Consider the following 19,865-nt stretch of genomic DNA (forward strand, 5'->3'; position numbering starts at 1 on the left):
GGGATTCATCTGCTCATGGAATGGGCAACACTTTCGGAGTTTCACTCTGCAGAATTCTGGGGAGTTGCATAAAAACCGCGCTAAATTCTGCAGAGCTCCACCATCCAACAGAAAAATATACATTTTGTGCTGCTTGCACTGCACTTTAGAGCCAGTAGCTCGAGACGCACTGACAAATCAGCGCAAATGGCAGCATGCGGTGTGAACGAAAGCGTAGCCATTCAAGTTGATTTTGCTGTCGCTCGAGTAGAAAATCCACTTGAGCAGCAGGAAATCTACTCAAGGAGCAGCACTCTGGCCGCAACTGCCCTAATTAGAAAATGGCGCTATGGGAGGCTAAATCTCATTAGCATTTCTGGAGCCTCACAGGAAAAAACTGCCCAGCAGCCATTGGTGGAATCTGGCTGGAACTCAGCGTTACAAGAGTAATGTAGATTTGCCAATACAACATTCCACCCACCCCTAGTGTTCACCAGGCAAACCTGGACCTCTCAAAAAGGAACCCAGGGTCCTTCATGTAATGTACCATTGCAGGTGCATTGGTACTCCGTATGCTTTCACAGCACACTTACTGTACAGCTCTTCTACTTCCATTCATTGTACAATTACAGGCACACATACATTCAGCACACACATTCAATCTGTGCACTGTTCAGCACTGAAGACATTATGCGTTACACCAGGGTGTACTTTTGTTTTTTATAACACACACACTAACCATGTGTGCTGCACAACACTTCACCCCTCATGTATTGTACTTGATGCAAGCACACAGACTCAGCATGTGCCTTTTTTTGCATGCACTGCCCAGTATTACATCTCTTATGTACTGTACCCCAACAGGCATGCATACATTCGGTGCGTGCACTAACCATGCATATACTGTGTAGAGCTTCCATATCCCTGTACTGTACCCTTCACAGGCACACATACTGAGGCACTACTCTTTGCTGCACAGCACTTCCACATCTAACTGATGTGGGCCAAGGGTGAGTTAAGCACACAGCAGCGGAACTTTTAAATTGGCGAGTAGCCATAGGCCTCACTCTAGTGGCAGAGGGTAAAAGGGAGCTGTTCACGACTAATGATCACTACACGGTAAGCTGCCACCACCACGCTTGTGCTGCTCAACTCCTCGTGAAGGCTGTAGCCTTCCACCACTATGAGGGTAGTGCTTTGGGCGCCACTCCCGTTCCAACAAGACCGCAATCCGTGAGACAGGCCTATGTCATGGCACACACGCATGATTCATGTTTGACTAAGACAAAAAAATTAGCATTATGAATTCAAACAGTACAGTAGGACACCCGGCAGAGGTACACATCACTTACCATGCAGAGAACTTTCCAGTCCCAACAACTGATTAAATGTAATAAGCTAACCCAATATTATCCCATGGGAGAGGTAGTGAAAAACAAATTTGGAATCTTTTCACCACGAGGACAAAACTTAAAACCACATGTCCAACTTTTTAAATACACTGCACCCTGCCCTAAGGTCTGATAGGGGCCTACATTAGGGGTGCCATATTTGTATTAAAAAAAGAGTTTTAGGCTTTGGAAAGGGTTATTTTGTGAGTCATACTGGCAGTTTTAAACTCTGCATAGGCTGCAATGGCAGGCCTAAGACATGTTTGAAGGGCTACTTAAGCGGGTGGCACAATATGTGCTGCAGGGCCACTAGCAGCATTCAATTTACAGGCCTGGATACATGTTGTACACTTTGGGGACCTAAGTAAATTAAATGTGCCAGTTGCGTGTAGTCCACTGGCACTATGTTTTAAGGAGTGAACACCAGCAATTTGACACTGGCTATCAGTGGTAAAGTGTACAGAGTCCAAAAGCCGACAAAAGCGAATTAGAGCAAAATAGGAGGGGAGAAGGCAAAGGTTTTAGGGACGACCACCATAAGGCTGTCCAATCTAACATTCAGAAATTGGCAAATTGAAAATTTTCGCTCCATTTTATGCTGCAACACATGGTTGTTGGTAATTAAAGGTCATCTATGGGTGTGTTAGTGCTAGGGAGCTGTTACGATCCTGTCACCGGTTCTGAATATAGTGAGTAAGAGTATAAATGTTCAGAACTTTAAAAGCAAAGGCCATGAATACAAAGAGTATCTTATATCTCCATTATTTTCCTATTTAGAAATAGAAGAACATTTGGCCAAGATCACTTCTTCAGGACCATAAGTCGATTGTGTCCTCCTGACTATAATGCCGTCCTGTTGGGAATTTGATGAAGCAGGCCCAGATCAGAAGTCTCTACTGGGAGGCTTCAATCTGCTGCACAGGAGGACTGTATGTATGGGGACACTATGAGTGAAACGATTTGCCACTAGTTTTCAGACAACATCTGGACAGCCTCCGGTGGATTGATAGAATGGTAGGCTTTCAAGATGGCCATCAGGGAAACATCATATGGACAACAGAGAGACGGGAAAGAATAACAGAGGCAAATGACTGGGCTAGATCAACCACTGCCCCAGGGAACGGGAACAGGCTCCCTGATGAGACTCCGATGTACCAAAAGTGCTACTTCTACACAGGGAAAAACATGCCAAAGCCACCATAATGGAAGGATTACAGAGGCAAAGAATACACTCCAAAACAGCTTAGTAAGGTGGCTAAATCAAGGAGGCTACTGGCCAGATTGACCAATCCGAAAACCAGAGAGAGACAAAGCACAAGAATACAGAATGCAGAGATACAGAGGATACAAGCGCAAAAGGGTTTTAATCAAGTTTTTTGGGGGTTATTTCTCTACTTGGTGTGAGGAAAGTACTGAGGTTTCTGGCTTGGCTCTAGAAAACCTTGGAGTTCATCCAGAAAAAGAAGCTCTGGTGGCTGTATTAAATGTGTAAGGGGTACGAAAACTGATAGAGTTGGCCAGGAGCAAAACCCCAGTAGCCGATAGACTATCAGCAGATATTTAAATGACCTAAGTGAAGGAGCTAGCCTTGAGCCTAGTAGAGGTACACATTGCAGCTACCGGACTCTCAAAAAAATGGATGATTCTGTTGTTGCCAAAACCTAGACAAGACCTCTTGCACCATATTAAAGCCGGTAGTGGTCATAACTGATCTGGAATAAGATTTTGGCACAATAGGATTCCGATCTATCTTCGCAGTCAGGAGAATACTAGACCACAGGCCTAATATCATGCATTGGGTCGCTCTCAGATTTGTTCCACCACTTGCATGCTTTAAGACAGGGTGAACGGTGTGAGAGTCATACCAGATAAAGAGGAGAACTCGCCATGTATGCTTTCTCAGCCTTTATTTTTGCTATGGCGATGGTGGGCATGGCTAATGAAAGAAGATGAGATAATAAAGATAGAGGAATCCACATATCGTATACAGGACATCACACATATATCACTATGCTCAGATGATATACTGCTTTATGTAAGGAGCATCACATCAGATTTGCCATCAAAGTTGGCAGTAGTACAGACCTTTGGTGACGTGTCAGGATTAAGGGCCAATAGGATGAACTCTTGCATTTTTACTGATAAACCCAGTCCCATTGGACCTGACAGGCAGATTAACTATCAGGGTCTAAAATGGGAATCTAACTTGTGCCGCTATCTGGGGGCTCAGTTATACCGCAACGAAGCAGGCATACTTAAGAGCAATATAGCTAGCGCAGTGATAGCCCTGAAGGGTAGTATCCAGCTCTGGAGCTTTCTTTTCTTATCGGTCATGGGCAGGATACGGTTGTCTCAAGAGAAAAGGGGAGATGAGAGGAATATCACGAGGAGTTCATCCTCTTCAAAACAAGAGAGCTCGTCTGTACTCTGTGTGGTAACCCTTCACAAGATAAAGAGAAAACTTTAGGTTTTCTTATATAACCCTCAGCCACTAGGGTTGCCCCTTGGTGGCATGCTTCATCATAGGGTTCCTCCCATTTTGCTGCGGAACGGGCCTGCGAGTTATGCGGACCTGCGAGATATGGGGGAGTACTAAGTATTATGCTCTAAATGATGAAAATATAAGAAGTGGGAGGGGTATTGTTGGAGGTTTAAAAATAACTGCCTGGCAAATAAGTAATACTTTAAACAGTCCTCCAGGCGGTATTGTTAAAAAGTAGGGAGAGAGAATAGAAAGTGTAGGTTGAAATGTACCTTACTTTCTATAAGTCTACATGTTTCAAGACAATCCCCAAGGCTTGTCTTCAGGACCACGGATCTAACTCACTGATTCCATTCCTAAAATAGTACTGATGAAGTGACCTCATACACACTGCATGCTAACAGAAAAGGTTTTTTAGCACCTGCTTGGTGTTACTGCTTGGCAACCTGTAATGTATAATAAGAGAGCTAGCCTGGCAAAGTTTGGGCAGAAAACAGGAGAACAGTGCGCTTAGACTAGTAAATTAAACAAGTACCCTGTATATGCTTTTTATATATTTTAAAGAAGTGACCTCTACGTGACAGGTCATGTGAACTAAAATACAATGCTTGCTGAGGTGAGCACATCTAATAAAAAAGTGATCCCTATGGTGTAAAACACAAAGCAAAATGACACACAGACTTGGCACAAACACTACAAAAATGATGCTAGAGATTTGCAGAATAGGTCCTCCGGTGGCAAGACGAGCCTGTGTTTAAAAAAAACACAAATCATTGCCATCATGTCGTGCTCGTAAGAATGAGCTCACTCAGAGAACTATGCTGTATGGGAACTTAAGCAGCTGTGCCGTACTCACTGCTTTTAAGGGATCCTATGTGCCAATTCACCTAAGGAACTGCACCGGGGCCTGAATATTACCCCATAGAGCTGTTCATATATTATGTGCTGGTGAGTAGGTGCATGGGCTGTGCGTCCTCGCTGCACTGTCTAGAGCAGAGAGCAACTAGACCGTTTAGTCGTTTCTAAAATGGCAGACGCGAGTGGAACCACTTCCTAGTTCCTCTTGCAGTGCCAAGGGCAGCAGACATGGGCGCGCTTTAGCTGCATGCCCTCATCTGCCTTGGGTCCTTATTTTGTAGTTATTATGTGGCTGTTGGGTGTATTTTTCTGTCGTTTATTGAGATATAGGTGAAAAACCTGTGATGAATATTTCTCAGCTAAGAAAATATATATATTCTCAGCTAAGAGAATGTAGGATTGTCACTAGTACCTCTTGTAAAAAAAAGGGGAACGGTGGTTATGTGCCCTTATTACATATGGAAATATTGTTAAAAATCGAGTGATGGTAAAGAACGGAACCTGGTGTTATCACCTATATGAACTGGCTGATTGAAGGTGTCCTGTACCATATGTTGCTACAGATATCAAATTCCTTCAGCGTCAGAGATAATTAAGACACATATTAATGGGAGGTATTATGCCAGTGGTTTACAAACTTGTTCAACCAGCAGCTCCCCTGACCTATTGGCCGTGGCTACCCATTACATACCTTTATTGGCAGGTGGGGAGTTGAATTCTCTCTATATAAAACTTTCAAAAAAAGAGTTCTTACATGGCTATATCAGTCTCTGCTCTGAGATCATATTCTCAATACAGAGGTGTCTTTAAATCTGAATAAGACTGTTAGGCCCAGATACCTGGGAACTAGGGCACTCAGGCGTTACTAGGCTCCAATCGCATCAACTGGAGTGTTCCCAGCTGGTGTCCTGGGGCCTTGGTACTAGTGGACCCAAAACTGTATAACCAAGTACTCCTCTCCAGCACTTTAACTCTCTCAGGGTAGTGAGACAGAAAAGTCCAAGGCTTACTCAAGGAGGTGAGGTGGGTTTTAACATTCAGAAAACAGTGCACACAGAACTATCAGCTGATAAACTCAATATCCAGTCAGCAATTTATGTTTTGAAAATAAACATTCTTTAATACACACTACACATAAAACTAGGACACACAGTGAAATACAGATGTCGCTACAACCCTCTGGGCCAGAGTTCTGACCCAAAATAATATTATAGGGCCTAGACACTAAGCATTCAGTTAACATGGAGAGACACAATTAGCATTGCATATTCCAGACCATGTTGCACAGGGTTGCTCTCTGTAGGAAAGCAGGATCTGCTTTCATGGTCACCCCCACTTTTTGCTTGTGCCATTATGTTTTACTGACTAGTCTGACTGGGATCCTGTTAATGAGGACCCCAGCCTCTGTCCTTCTTCCCTAAATTGGACATGGGGAGTACATTCAGGTATGGCTGAGTATATGAAAAAGGCAAGCAAAAACTTTGAGGCCAGCCAAGAACTTCAGAAAGCTTGGCATGACCAAAAGGCTGTCCTGACTGTACCAGCCAAGCCAGAAAGTGTGGCTGTTGGCGTCTGTGGCCCCAAAAACTGTCCGAGACAAATGGAGTGGGCCCCACACAATCCATGAACAGAAATGAGAGGTCACCTACTTGGTGGACCTAGGCGCTCCCAGATGTCCCCACAGGGTACTTCATGTGAACCGCCTAAAGCTTTTTGTAGACAGGGCCGACATGAGCTTGCTCATGGCCACTGATGAAGGACAGGATGAAGAGTGACCCCGCTCCCTGATCTCCTCTCAGTACCTTGTTGATTGGTCAGTTGGAGTAGCCTTGGCAGGCAGCCTCACTGACCAGCAGCAAGCTGATTGCAGGAAGGTTCTCAATCAGTACCAACACATGTTCTCTCTAACTTCCAGTCAAACCACATGGTGTGCCCATGAAGTGGACACAGTAGACAGTCTGCCAGTAAAGAACAAAATTAACAGACAACCTGACCACGTCAGAGACTGCATCAGGTGCCTGACCATATAAGAGACTGCATCACGACAGAGGTCCAAAAGATGATGGAATTGGGGTCATTGAACCTGCAGATAGACCTTGGGCTAGTCCAATAGTCCTTGTTGCAAAACCTCACACCAAGGGTGAATAAGAGAGATGAGGTTTGTGTGGACTACAAAGGGCTCAATGCAATCACTAGGACTGATGCCCATCCTACTCCTAGGGCAGATGAGCTCATAGATCTATATATTTATCACTTTCTTCCAATTTTGCATTTCCAATGCACTACCCTATTTCTCAGCCTATACTTCTCTCAATATATCTTCTAGCCCAACTGTCTGACACATCTCAAACTACTTTCTACTACTCTTTCAAATGCACTACCCTATTTCTCACCCTCTACATCTATCAATATAGCCTCTACGTCCACTCATGTATCCCAAACCCCATACCACTACTATGACCCCCAGAACAACCCTTTCTAGACTCTCTCCTACTCTACCCCTCCTTGCATCATCCGACACCTCTTTTACAATACTGATCCCCCAAAACAAACCTTTCTAAACTCTTCCCTCTGGCTCTTCCACACCAAAAACCCTTATTACTTATCCAAGCGCCTTCTCCTACTGCTATGACCTAAAAAAAAAAAAAAATGTTTTTTAAATCCTTCGGTCCTCTATCCCTTCACTATCCTTTTCAATCAAAATAACAGACTGACAGGTTCCCTTCTCAGATTCCATATTCCACTATACTTATTCACCACTAATCCTTTATGGGTTCCAGAGTAGCATGCTACTCGCCAATAAAGCGTTTCAACACCTCATCAGGGTTACAAGCGCTATATAAATGTAAACCTTTTTTCCCTTTTTTACCCCTCCCCAACCCTTCTCAATTCAAATAACGGACTAACATATCCACCACTCAAATAAATTTCATGTTTCATCATACTAATTCAACACTAATCATTATGGGTTCCAGAGTAGCATGCTACTCGCCAAAAAAGAGCTTCAAAACCCCATCAGGGGTAGAAAGCATTATATAAATACAAACCTCTTTCCCTCTTCTATCCCGCCACCAACCCTTCTCTATCCAAATAACTGAATAACATATCCACCACTCAAATGACTTCATATTTCACTATACTAATATTGAACACTAATCCTTTATGGGTTCCAGAGTAGCGTGCTACTCGCCAGAAAAGCGCTTCAACACCCATCAGGGGTAACAGGTGCTATATGAATGCGAACCTTTCTTCCCCTTCAATCCCTCCGCTATCCTTCTCACTCCAAATAACTGACTAATATCCACCACTCAAATTATTTTCATATTTCACCACACTAATTCACCACTAATCCTTTATGGGTTTACAGAGTAGCGTGCTTCAGCACCCCATCAGGGGTAAAAAGCGCTATATAAATACAAACCTTTTTTCCTCTTCTATCCTTCCGAATCCAAATAACTGACTAACCTATCCACCACTTAAAAAGTACTTGCTTGTTTCACTATACTAATTCAACACTAATCCACTATGGAAAAAAAGCACTTCAACGCCTCGTCAGGGGTAGTAAGCACTATACAAATGCAATTACAATACAATACAATAGATACTGTGGTCTCAGCCAAATATCTGAGTACATTTGACCTGACTGCTGGCTACTGTAAAGCCAGACTAGCTGAGGATGCCAAGCAAAAACAACAGAATTTTCAACCCCCAGTGGGCATTATCAATTTATTATGATGCCCTTTGGTCTGAAAAATGCACATGCCACATTTTAAAGGTTGGTGAATAAAGTTCTCACAGGTCTGGAAGCCTATAGTGCAGAAAATCTAGAGGATATTGCTGTCTTTAGCTCCACTTGGGAGGACCACCTTGTCCACCTCAGGTAAGTTCTGGAGGCCCTGCAAAAGGCAGGCATCACTTTCTAGGCCACAACGTGCCAGATAGGGCAGAGCAAGGTTGTATATTTGGGTCACCTAGTAGGGAGAGGCCAAGTTCAGCCATTGGAGAGCAAGATCCAGACCATCGTGGACTGGGTTGCTCCCTCTACCTAAACTCAGGTTAGAGCTTTTTTGGGCCGGACTTGGTAATACAGGAGGTTTGTCAATGGATATGGGTCCATTGGGACTCCCCTTAATGATCTCACCTCCAAGAGAATGCCTAAAAAGGTTCAGTGACAGTTAGCTGTCAAAAGGCATTTGATGACCTGAAGCAGGCTATGTGCACTGCTCCCATTCTGCAAAGGCACTATTCCAAAACCTTCATTGTCCAGACAGATGCATCTGAGATAGGGTAGGAGCTGTTTTGTCACAACTAAATGCAGTGGGCCAATCAATCAGGGAATTTTAAGCGCGCTACTCACCTGTGAGGGTCTCATGGCGCAGAGGGGGGGAGGGGGAACCGCAGATCTGTTTAGCTGAAGTGCCAGGTCTTGAGGGTCTTCTTGAAGGTGTTCAGGGAGGGGGCGTGTCTGATGTCTGCCGGTAGCTCATTCCAGGTCTTGGCTGCGAAGTGAGAGAAGGATCTTCAGCCTGCTCTGGCTCTGTGGATGCGAGGGGTTTCGGCCAGTGCGAGGTTGGAAGATTGGAGGCTTTTTTTGGGTACGTGGAAGTTGATTCTGTCGTTGAGGTATTTGGGTCCGTTGTTGTGTAGGCATTTGTAGACCAGGACCAACCAGTAGCTTTTATAAGCAGAAGGTCGACCCCCAGGGAGAAACATTGGTCAGGTATAGAGAGGCGGGCCTTTGCTATGGTCTGGGCCTTGGAGAAGTTGAGGCCATTCCTGTTTGGCACTCACTTCCTTGTTCAGACAGACCATAAGCCCCTCCTATAGCTTACACAAATAAAGAGTGAAAATCCCAAACTTTTGTGGTGGTCCATTTCCCTACAGGAGATGGACTTTTTAGTGGAACATAGGCATGGGAATTACCATGCCAACGCAGATGGGCTCTCCAGATATTTCAGTTCAGTTTAGAACTGGGCAAGGTTAGTCTCATCTCCTTACGTTTAGGAAGGGGGGGGGTGGTCTAGGAAAGTAGGATCTGCTTTCATTGTCAGCCCCACTTTTTGATTGTTTTACTGACAAGTCTGACTGGAATCCGGGTAATCAGGACCTCAGTCTGTGCTTCTTCCCTAAATTGGACATGGCGAGTACTTTGGAACACTCCAGAAGGGCTACTGGTGTACCTCTGTAAGTCCCTAGTATATAGTACTAAGGTACCCAAGGCATAGGTACACCAAAATAGTACCCAACAGTGCACAAGTTATTTGATTCATGCCACTTGTGTTCAGCAGTATGAATGCAGTACAGCACAGAAGTATAATGGAAAGAAGATTATGCAATAGAATGGGAGAACAGCTGGCACCAAGGATTTGGAATAGTTTCTTCCTTCTTCACTCTGCTAGGTATGACAAATCCCATTCACAATCAATGCAGAAGTAATCTTTCATACAGTAGGTGCCTAATAAGGCCACATTGTAATACCATGGTGGCTATGCTGCCAATAATATTAGAATCTAAATACTATACAAAGTGGCTGATTGACACATTGTGCATTTCAATCAATCAATCAGGCGTTTATTAAGCGCGACTACTCACCTGCGAGGGTCTCAAGGCGCTGGGGGTGGGGGGTAGCAAGCTCCAGAGCCTCGGGGTGGGGTTTGTCCAAAAGCCAGGTTTTGAGGTTTCTTACGAAGGTGAGGAGCACTCCTGTCTGTCTTGGATGTTCCTTGCTGCTAATGCTGCATTTTTGCAAAGTTGAAGGGTTTCTGAGATCCAAGCGCTTCCTGAAATTCGGTCTCTTCTTTTGGAGGTACTCTATTTGGGCTAAACGGAGACAAATAGAGAATGTGCACCTCGACAGCCATTCCTCATGTACTGCAGCCCTCCTCAAATTCTCCATGGAGGGTGGGGAGCCAGGCTGATCAGTGCCCCTAACCTCTGCATACTTTTTCATACTACTGACTTCTTCGGTCCAGCAGTGTACACAGGCACCAGCACAAGAGCTGTGCACCACTGGAAGAAGCATACAGGCAAAAAGAAGATCCTGACCTCCATTAGTGGTAGGTATGCACCCCACAAATTCACACCCTGAGCCAAAACATATTTTGCCCTAATCTTGTTGCCATTTAAATTAATCTTAAGCATGGATTATTTCAACAGGTTTATTTACTTTCAACAGAGCATTTTCTCAAGAGGTTACTCAAAACTACTCCAACATGATGCAAATCCCAACCTTTCCAACCAAAGAATCTTCCTCAATCACTAAGAAAAGATGATAACCTTTCTGGCTCATGTGGGATGTTCCAATGCTAACACAATGCAACAAGGCAACTCTAAGGGAAATGGCTCTCTATGAACCTTGTGATCTACCTGAGAACCAAGAGTAGCATTCTGTGGAGCATGGACACAATACCCTGACTCTAGTGGAGGAGAGTACAGAACCTTTAATCCCGTTTCAAGAGCTTCAGCTGCCCCCAGAGTAGCGGGAACATGCCCTTGTCTACAGGGGTTTATTGTGCTGCAGTTTCCTTACCTAGGTATACTGCCTGTAGCTGAACCAGAGCAGAGGGCCCATGTCAAGTGCTTTATAAAAGGTTCAGGTAGATGCAGCTGGTCCCTAAGTATCAGCAAGAGGATCAGAGAGACAACACCCCACGCCATGGAAGAGGAATGTGTTGGGGTGTTCTGTTGTGTGATGTCTGAATTGAAGCAGGAGGAACTCCACCCACTCTGTAAAAGAGAGACAGCATGGGGTCTTCTAGGTCTATATATCTCCAGCTAGTGACTGGGAGAGGCAGATAAGAGCAGGGAACAAGCATTTACAATGCAACGGTCTCGGCATTGTTAAAGTTAGAGCTATTGGCATTGCTCATGACATTTTTGTTTATGTTTTTGTTTTTAAAACATGTAAAGAAATGGCATTGTTATTTACAATGTCAATAGCTTAATCAGTGTGTGTGTAGGTGGCTCTGTGTGTGGGTGCAAATGCAATAGGTCTCGCATTTGAGAGTGATTCAGCTATTGACATTGTAAATAACAATGCCGTTTCTTTAAATGTTTTAAAAACAAAGACATAAACAAAAATAATGTCATGAGCAATGCCAATAGCTCTAACTTTACCAATGCCGAGACCATTGCATTGTAAATGCTTGTTTGCTATGCTCTGATGTCTCCGCCAGATGTGAGGATTTTACAACCATCGTAGCAAATTTAAAAAAAAAAAAAAAAATCAAGCAAACTTTAATTTCATGCACACAGGGCTCAAAAATTCACGAGTCAGAGCGCGTAACTCCAGGTGAAGGGGGGATAAAAAGTGAATAATCGTCACACAGGCCGCAGTACCTCCTAGACAATGTATGACGACCTGAACACTTCATTTAGAATACACATGAATCGGGCATCGGGCCCCCCGAGAAATGCTTTCTTTGTTGAGGGGGATGTTTGAGTTTGAAAGCATGACGTGAGGGCAAGTTATCTCATCTGCCGCGAGGTTTTACTTCTCATCTCACAATGTGCACAGTTTATAAATGTGCATACTTTACGAATGTGCATAAGAGATCCGCGTAATTAAGAAGTAATACATTGTAATTGGGTAAACACAAAGCTACAACAGAGCAACAATTAAATGTGGTAATGAAATACAGCTCACCCAGAAGAAAGACCTCAAGATTATAGCTTTACTGTGAAGTTATAGATTCTTGAGAGTCGTGTTTATTCTTGGGGCATTCCAATTGCCCCCTGCCTTCTGCCCCATCCAGGAAGGCATGGAACCAATCTCTGTCCCTGACCAAGAACACATGTCTACACTTCCTGGCGCTGGGAGGTGTGTGCAGGCGCGGCAGTTACCTCACACCTAGCATACTTGGCACCTCACCAACCATAACCCCCGGCTAGATGAACACTGCTACACCTTCCAGAACTGTCCAAAGTAGCTGTTAGTTCCCGTTAGAAGCGCTGGCACTGCCCCCCACTGTGTGTGCATCCCAGCCCTGTGAAATAAGGGGCGATCTGAAGCTAGGACTGGTCCCACCATCCCACCCCTTCCCATACACACACATCCTGTTGGATTTCCCAGGCTCTTCCTGGGTAGAGCACAGTGTAGGACCATGTCTGCAGGACACTGCAGAGCGCGCCTACACCCCCTCCCAGCCCCGCCAACACACGTTTTGAACCATTTTCCTCAACCCAAAAAAATCAGTGTGCAGTGCAGAATTAAACACAATGGGCTGCCTCGAGCTCGGTTCACAAATGAAGGGAATGCAGCAAGGATCAGGGTTAAGGCTGATCCTAGAGGGGGCAGACAAAAAGACCCCGAGCAGGGGTGGCACAGGGAGGCTCATGCCCATCCTGGTGGGGGCTCTACGAAGCCCCGGCGGGTTCTGCTCACCTCCTATCCCGGCTGGTGCTATGGAGGCTCCGCGAACCCCTCGCTCCCTCCGACCCTTCTCCGATGTCCGATCTCTGCGGGTCTGCCTCAGCCCGGGTCGGTGTCTGGGAACCGCCGGTCCCGGGTGTCCCCCGTGCCTCCCTATCCGGTGCACTCCTGGCTTCGGCGGCACCAGGGCCCTCCCATCATCCCGCACCGCGCTGCAGCCTGGGAAGCGTCATCCCGGGAGCGCTCCTCCTACCTCCGATCCGGGCCCGCCTAGCGCACAACATGGCGGCGGCGGGGGCAGGACTGGGGCATCTGCAGGGACGGGGGTATATGGGGCTGCAGGGTACCCATCCGAGCTCCCCGTGCGGGAGCAGTGAGCATCGGTACCCGGCCACAGCCCAGGGGTACCAGGGTGCCACTCAATGCCCCCGCAACACGGCGGGCGCTCATCGGTGCTTCTCATACCTGGTACAACAGCTCGGAAGCCACCTTCATTCCTAAAAAAGTAAAACAGAACGAATCCAACCCAGGGTCCTTTTCATTTTGTAACATAACGGGAGGTAATAACAAGGTGGGAGGAGACAGGGCGATGGCGGGGAGAAGAAAGGTGGGGGGCCTTGTGAAAGAAATAAACAATGGGAAGCCCTCTTAGTGTCTGTGCTGCGCGCTGCACGCCGAGAGCCCTGCTTGTCTGCCTCTGCCAGTCCCCGCTTTGACTTTGCTGCTGGGCAGGGTGAATTCTCACAGGTCATCTGTTCCTGTTGGATTAATTTGATTCAGCGTTTAGAAAACGAGGGCTGGGTGTCGAGCCTGCTAATAGCTCTCTGCTGATGACGTTGTGGTTGGTCAGTGGTTCGTTTCGTTCTCTCCTTAATAAATGAGACACAAGCCGGTGCCATCCTGCCACCAAAAGTGCTATAATCTTAAAATATTTTTTAAATTACTTCATTTTCTCTAACTTAAAAAAACAAGCCGAGGGCACCGGAAGACACCACCGCCTTTCTCCGAGGCAGAGCAGAAATGCCTCGGAGAAACGCAGCGTCGTTTTCGGATTCGGGGGCGTGTTTTGCTGTTGTCTCCTCCTTGAGACTTCTTGCAAAAAACACGCCCCCCGATCCGAAAAGGACGGGGCCTAATCTGAATGACTGACCTCTTCTCCAATGGCTGGCCAGCATTCAAGAGGCCAGCCAATGGAGAACAGGGGAGAAGAGGGGCGGGTTCAAGCCCCTCTTCTCCAAGTCATTAAATCTCGGAGCGAGACTGCGCAAGCGCAGCCTTCGCAGCCGAGACCTAAAAAGAAGACTGCAGAGGATGTAGTGTCACCTGCAGAGCCCTGCAGAAGATCGTTGACTCCGGCAGATGAAAGATGATGAAGGGTCTAATGGAATCAAAAATGCCAAAACGTGATTGTGGGGAGAAAGAAGATGGACATGGAGGGGCCTGTGTAACCACTAGAGACAAGTAATGATTACTGACTCCATGGACAAAGAGGAAGGAGCAATGGAGGTGGGCTGATTGAAAATAATGAAGCCCTGGTGGGGGGCTTAAACGCTCTTCTAAGCAGTCTGTGAAACATAAGGTGGCTGACGAGAATACAGAACTAAAGGACCATCAGCATGTGTCTGTCCACTTCAGGCAGATGCGAGACGCAATTCCTAAGAGCGGAAGGAGTACAGTTCCCACTAAATTATATTTATCCTGGGGCATCTCATTTCCATCAATATCTCTGGCTGAAAACTGAAAATGGACTTGGCTGCCTTCCAGTCATCCACTCCTTTTCAAGAGGACACACAACTAAAACCACATGCAACAAGCTCCAAACACAAAGAGAGAGCCTCAAATCTCAGCAGATAATCGCTTTCCTTCAATGTGACTGTCCCGGAACATGCATTACTAAAACAGTCACCAACACTTCAGGACTCGTAAAGGGTACATGGTGGAATGGCAATGACAACTATTTCTGCCACGCTTCCCCGCCTTCCCTGATAACTCAAAGACATCCATCCACAGTACAGTGGGTTCACATGCTTCTAGGCCACATTAATCTTTTACCGCAGCCTCTAGAGACTGGGATATTTTTCAACCCTGCCAGACCACCCTATAGACTGCCCTTTTGCCTTCTGTTCCGTCGCCGTTCCTGCCCCGTTTTCCCTCCGCTGCGTCCCCTGCAGCCCCGCTCACCCATTCGTCCGCTCCCTCCTCCCAGCTGCCTCCTCCCTCCCACCTCCCCTTATGGCAGCCGCTGCGCAGCCGCACGCAGCGGGCGTGCCTAAGGCAAGCCAGTCTGCGCCCATCCGTGCCCAGCGCTGGAACCCCTGGCCCTGCGAACGCCATGACGCCCGACACCGCTACGATGCCAGCACCCTCCACGCACTCAACACCGGACAGTCACACACCTGCTTCCTGGCCGCCCCAAAGCGCACCAAAGGACCCTTCACCTGCCAGAACTGTAGCTTCAACAGCATCCGATCCGCCAAGCCAGCCACCGTGAAGGAACGCAACCACCTCAGATGCATCCTTCTCAACACCCGCTCCGCCCACAAACATGCCATTGAACTCTGGGACCTACTCGACTCAACCTCCCCAGCCGTCGACTTCCTGACGGAGACCTGGCTGAACCCCTCCTCGGCACCAGACATCACCATAGCCATCCCGGACTGCTACAAGATCACCCGCAGGGACCACACCAACGGAGTAGGAGGAGGAATCGCCATCGTCCACAGGAACACTCTCAGAGTCTCGACCAACACCGACGACACCCTCAGCACCACCGAACACATGCACTTCCAGATCCACACCGATCCCAACACCACCCTCAGAGGAACCCTCACATACAGACCCCCCCGGACCACAACCACAGTTCAGCGACTCCATCGCCGACTTAGTCAGTACACACGCCCTCACATCCACAGACTACATCCTTCTCGGGGGACCTGAACTTCCACCTCGAGAACAACAACGACCGCAACTCCACCACCCTGATCGACAACCTCAGACAACTCGTCACAACACCCACCCACTCCGCAGACCTCACGCTTGACCCCATCTTCTCCGCAAGCTCCCACGTTTCCTTCAACCACACCACCGAACTCTACTGGACTGACCATCACTGTATCCACTTCACCTTCCAGAAACCCACCACCGCACCCAACAGATCCCCCGCCGCTGCTGGAGCAAAGTCACCGAAGATCAGCTAACCACCACCCTCACCCGGAGCCTACCCACCGACCCCACCGACCCAGACTCCGCCGCCCACAACCTCAGACAATGGATCGACAACAGCGCCAACACCCTCTCCCCGATCAAGAAACCCCACAACAGACACACCAGCAAGAAAGCCAGCTGGTTCACTGAAGACCTCCAGGCCTCCAAGCAAAGCTGCCGAAAGCTAAAGAAGAAATGGCACCGTGAACAGACAGGACAGCTACGCAGCCCACAAGAATGCCACCCGCAGACACCATCACCTCATCGGATCCGCCAAAAGGGCCTCCTTCAAAGACCGCCTAGACAAGAAGGCACACAACAGCAAAGAGCTCTAACATCGTGAAGGAACTCTCCAACCCCAGCTCCAACACCTACGACATTCCACCCTCGCAAGACCTGTGCGACTCCCTTGCTACCTTCTTCCATCGCAAGATCGGAGACATCCACGACAGCTTCAACGCCATGACCATCCCGACAACCACTGAGACCTCCGTCCCCATGGCCACCATTCGCACCGACCCCTTGCTCTCCTGGACCAACATAAACGACGACAACACCATCAAAATCATGAATACCATCCACTGCGGATCTCCGTCAGACCCATGCCCTCGCCACATCTTCAACAAAGCCAGCACCACCATCGCACCCCACCTCTGGAAAGCCATCAACATCTCCTTCGAGACAGCGACCTTCCCAGAGAGCTGGAAGCTCAAAAAACCCAAGGCTGACCCCAAAGACCTCAAGAACTTCCAGCCGATCTCCCTGCTCCCGTTCCCGGCGAAGGTCATAGAGAAGACTGTCAACAGACAACTGACCCGCTACCTCGAGGAGAACAGCATCCTCCACCAATGACTTCTTTCTCCACAATACCATTACTACCACCTTCCAACAGTGCCCTTCATCTGTCCGTATCCACATTTGTTGTATAGCGCTACTCATATCAGGGTAGGGTGTCACAGTACTTTACCTCACGCACATATACAGAGACAATGAATCATACAAGTATGTAAATCAGTCTATAGGAAATGTCACATAAGTCAATGAGGATTACAAGGTGTAGGAATCACATGCCATCCATACTGGTGGGCAGTATATTTTAGGATGGTTTGGGCTAGGAAAGCACAAACTCGGGATTTAAAGCATACCCCAGTGGTTGGGGGTTGGCATTTCAAAACTACCAACAGGCAAAGGATTGCAACCCAGCAGGATCATAAATCACCAGTTATCTTGACAGTGTTATTGTTATCTTGCATCCATGGCCATGTTAAAAATAAATTAAATGAAACATACACCAAATATGTGCCTTGCTGGGCCTGTACAGATTTTTAAAAGAAAAACAAATAGTAACACATTCTCTTACGTACTCAAATTAGTCAAACTTTATGTCACAGCCTGATGTGATCAGCAGTTGCGGGGTCAGGAAAGGTGAATCAGAATAAACAAAACTTATTTTCTACAGAGCTCAACAGAAAAGGAAACATCCACGCAGCTGGACGGTAGGCAAGCAGCATAAGAGTAGGCAAAAGTCCCCTTTGCCATAACCCCTATTGTACCTGCACGACAACCCACCTTTCTAAAAGGAGTGGGCGATTGGGGTTGGCTGTGAGAAAGAGCCAATGCTCAATCTTGCACTTCCAGAATTGTAAGAAAAACAACGTTCGGCGGAACGTTTAAAATTATAAACGCCCATTTTCTATTGGCCTTCATGTCCTCACTGCGAGGGCCAAGGCTCATGTTTGGGTGGGAAGTGTCATGTTTGGGTGGGCCTGGCTGACCAGCCCCCACACCCTAGAACCGGGCCTGCCTTGTTGCATGCTCTCTATCACCCTTCCCTCGCACTTGCCTCTTTCTTGTCTGTTCCCTGGCAGCTCTCTAAGACCCGCGCAGGCCTTGAGGCCCTCACCATGTTCGGGGCTCCGCGGATTGAAGCGGCGCACGCGCTGTGTAGCAGCAAACCATTCCTCGTTGCGCGAGCCTCAGAAGAATACATGGTGTCCGCAGAGCCCCGCCCACATCTACAGGTAGGGACCAATCACAGCCAGGAAACGGGGTAACTGACAGTTTTTCCAACGCTTCTAATAAAAAATAAAAAAAATTGCAATGCAACAGGTGTAATGTTGTTCCCTGCTGCCTCACCTGACAATAACCACCAGTACACGTGAGTGTGGTGTCATGTACTTTATTCCTTCACAGGAGCGCCGGTTCGGAGCTCCGTACAGTTTGAATCTGGCGCTCGTACTAACTCCCCGAAATGGCCGCCACCGGACATCCTGTGACGTCACGGAGCGGCGCGTACAACACTAGACCGCTACACCACATCTCCCCCGTTACCAAAACAACATCCCAACAGAACCCCTGTAACTTGTACAGTCTTACTTGTTGTCCATGCAATATTCTCCAAACTTCCGGGGCAGTATGATTCTTCTTCCCCGTCGCGTCTGCCGGTCAGGTTCACTTGTTCTCGGGGTGGTGGTCATGCTCTGCATGTCAGGTGTCCCTTCTTCACCTTCCCGGCTTGCCTGTCCTTTAGCACTGCCCGCTCTGTCCTCTCGGGCTTCTCCTTCCTGCTCCTTCTTCCCTCCAGCACTGTGTCTCCACTCATCCTGGGGACTGCGTCCCATGTCTCTTGGAGGGCTTTCCCCCTCTTCTGCAGAACTCACCGCCTTGCAAGGTGTCTCTGCAGGTGTCGCCTCCGCCGCTGTTTTCTCTCCTGCGGGTAAGCACCTCGCCATGCGGTCCTGTGCCCATATCTTCCCGTCGCTGAGAAGCGCCGATCGTGAGTATGGTTCCAGCACCTGGAACGGCGGTGTGAACTTGCTGTCTCCCTTCTTTTGCATGGTGGGTAGCTTGACTCTCACCCACTCCCCTTTTCCCAGGGCCACCTCCTTCGTGTTGTGTGCCCTGTCGTAGTGTTCTGTGTACACTGCTTGTGCCTTCTCCCAATTTTTCCGCACCACCGCCGGGGACCAATGGCTCTGTACGGTGAGTCGCTTCCAGGCCACATTGTCCTTCGTGAAGGGTTCTCGCCCCCTAAGCACCCGGAAGGGACTGTACCCCGTTGACGTGGGGGTGATACGATACGCCCACATCAGCCTTTTCAACTCTTTTTCCCAGTCCTTCCCTTGGCTTATGGCGGCTTGGACAGAACCCATGATAACTCTGTTGAACCTCTCCGCCGCGCCGTTCCCGGCTGGGTGGTAGATGGGAGTGTGCCGGATGGAAATTCCGTTTCGGTCCATGAATGTACCCCATTTGTTGGAGGTGAATTGCGGGCCGTTGTCGCTCAGAATCCCTTTGGGTATCCCTTCCCTTATGAAGATATCCGTCAGGAACTCCAGAATCGTCTCCGTCTCCGCGTTGTCTGCCACGTGGACTTCCGGCCACTTGGAATACCGGTCTACCACTACGGTGATGTACTTCTGGATCTCGTTCGCGTCCGTGATGGGTCCCAGGACGTCGATAGAGATCTCCTCCCACGGGTTATCCGGGCACGCAAATTTGCCCAGTGGTGGTCTTAGCATCTTTTGTGTTTTGTCTGCGTTGCTGCAGTGTTCACACCCTCGTACATGCCGTTCTACCG

This window comes from Triturus cristatus, chromosome 4_2, assembly GCF_964204655.1.
Source record: "Triturus cristatus chromosome 4_2, aTriCri1.1, whole genome shotgun sequence".
Taxonomy (NCBI): Eukaryota; Metazoa; Chordata; class Amphibia; order Caudata; family Salamandridae; genus Triturus; species Triturus cristatus.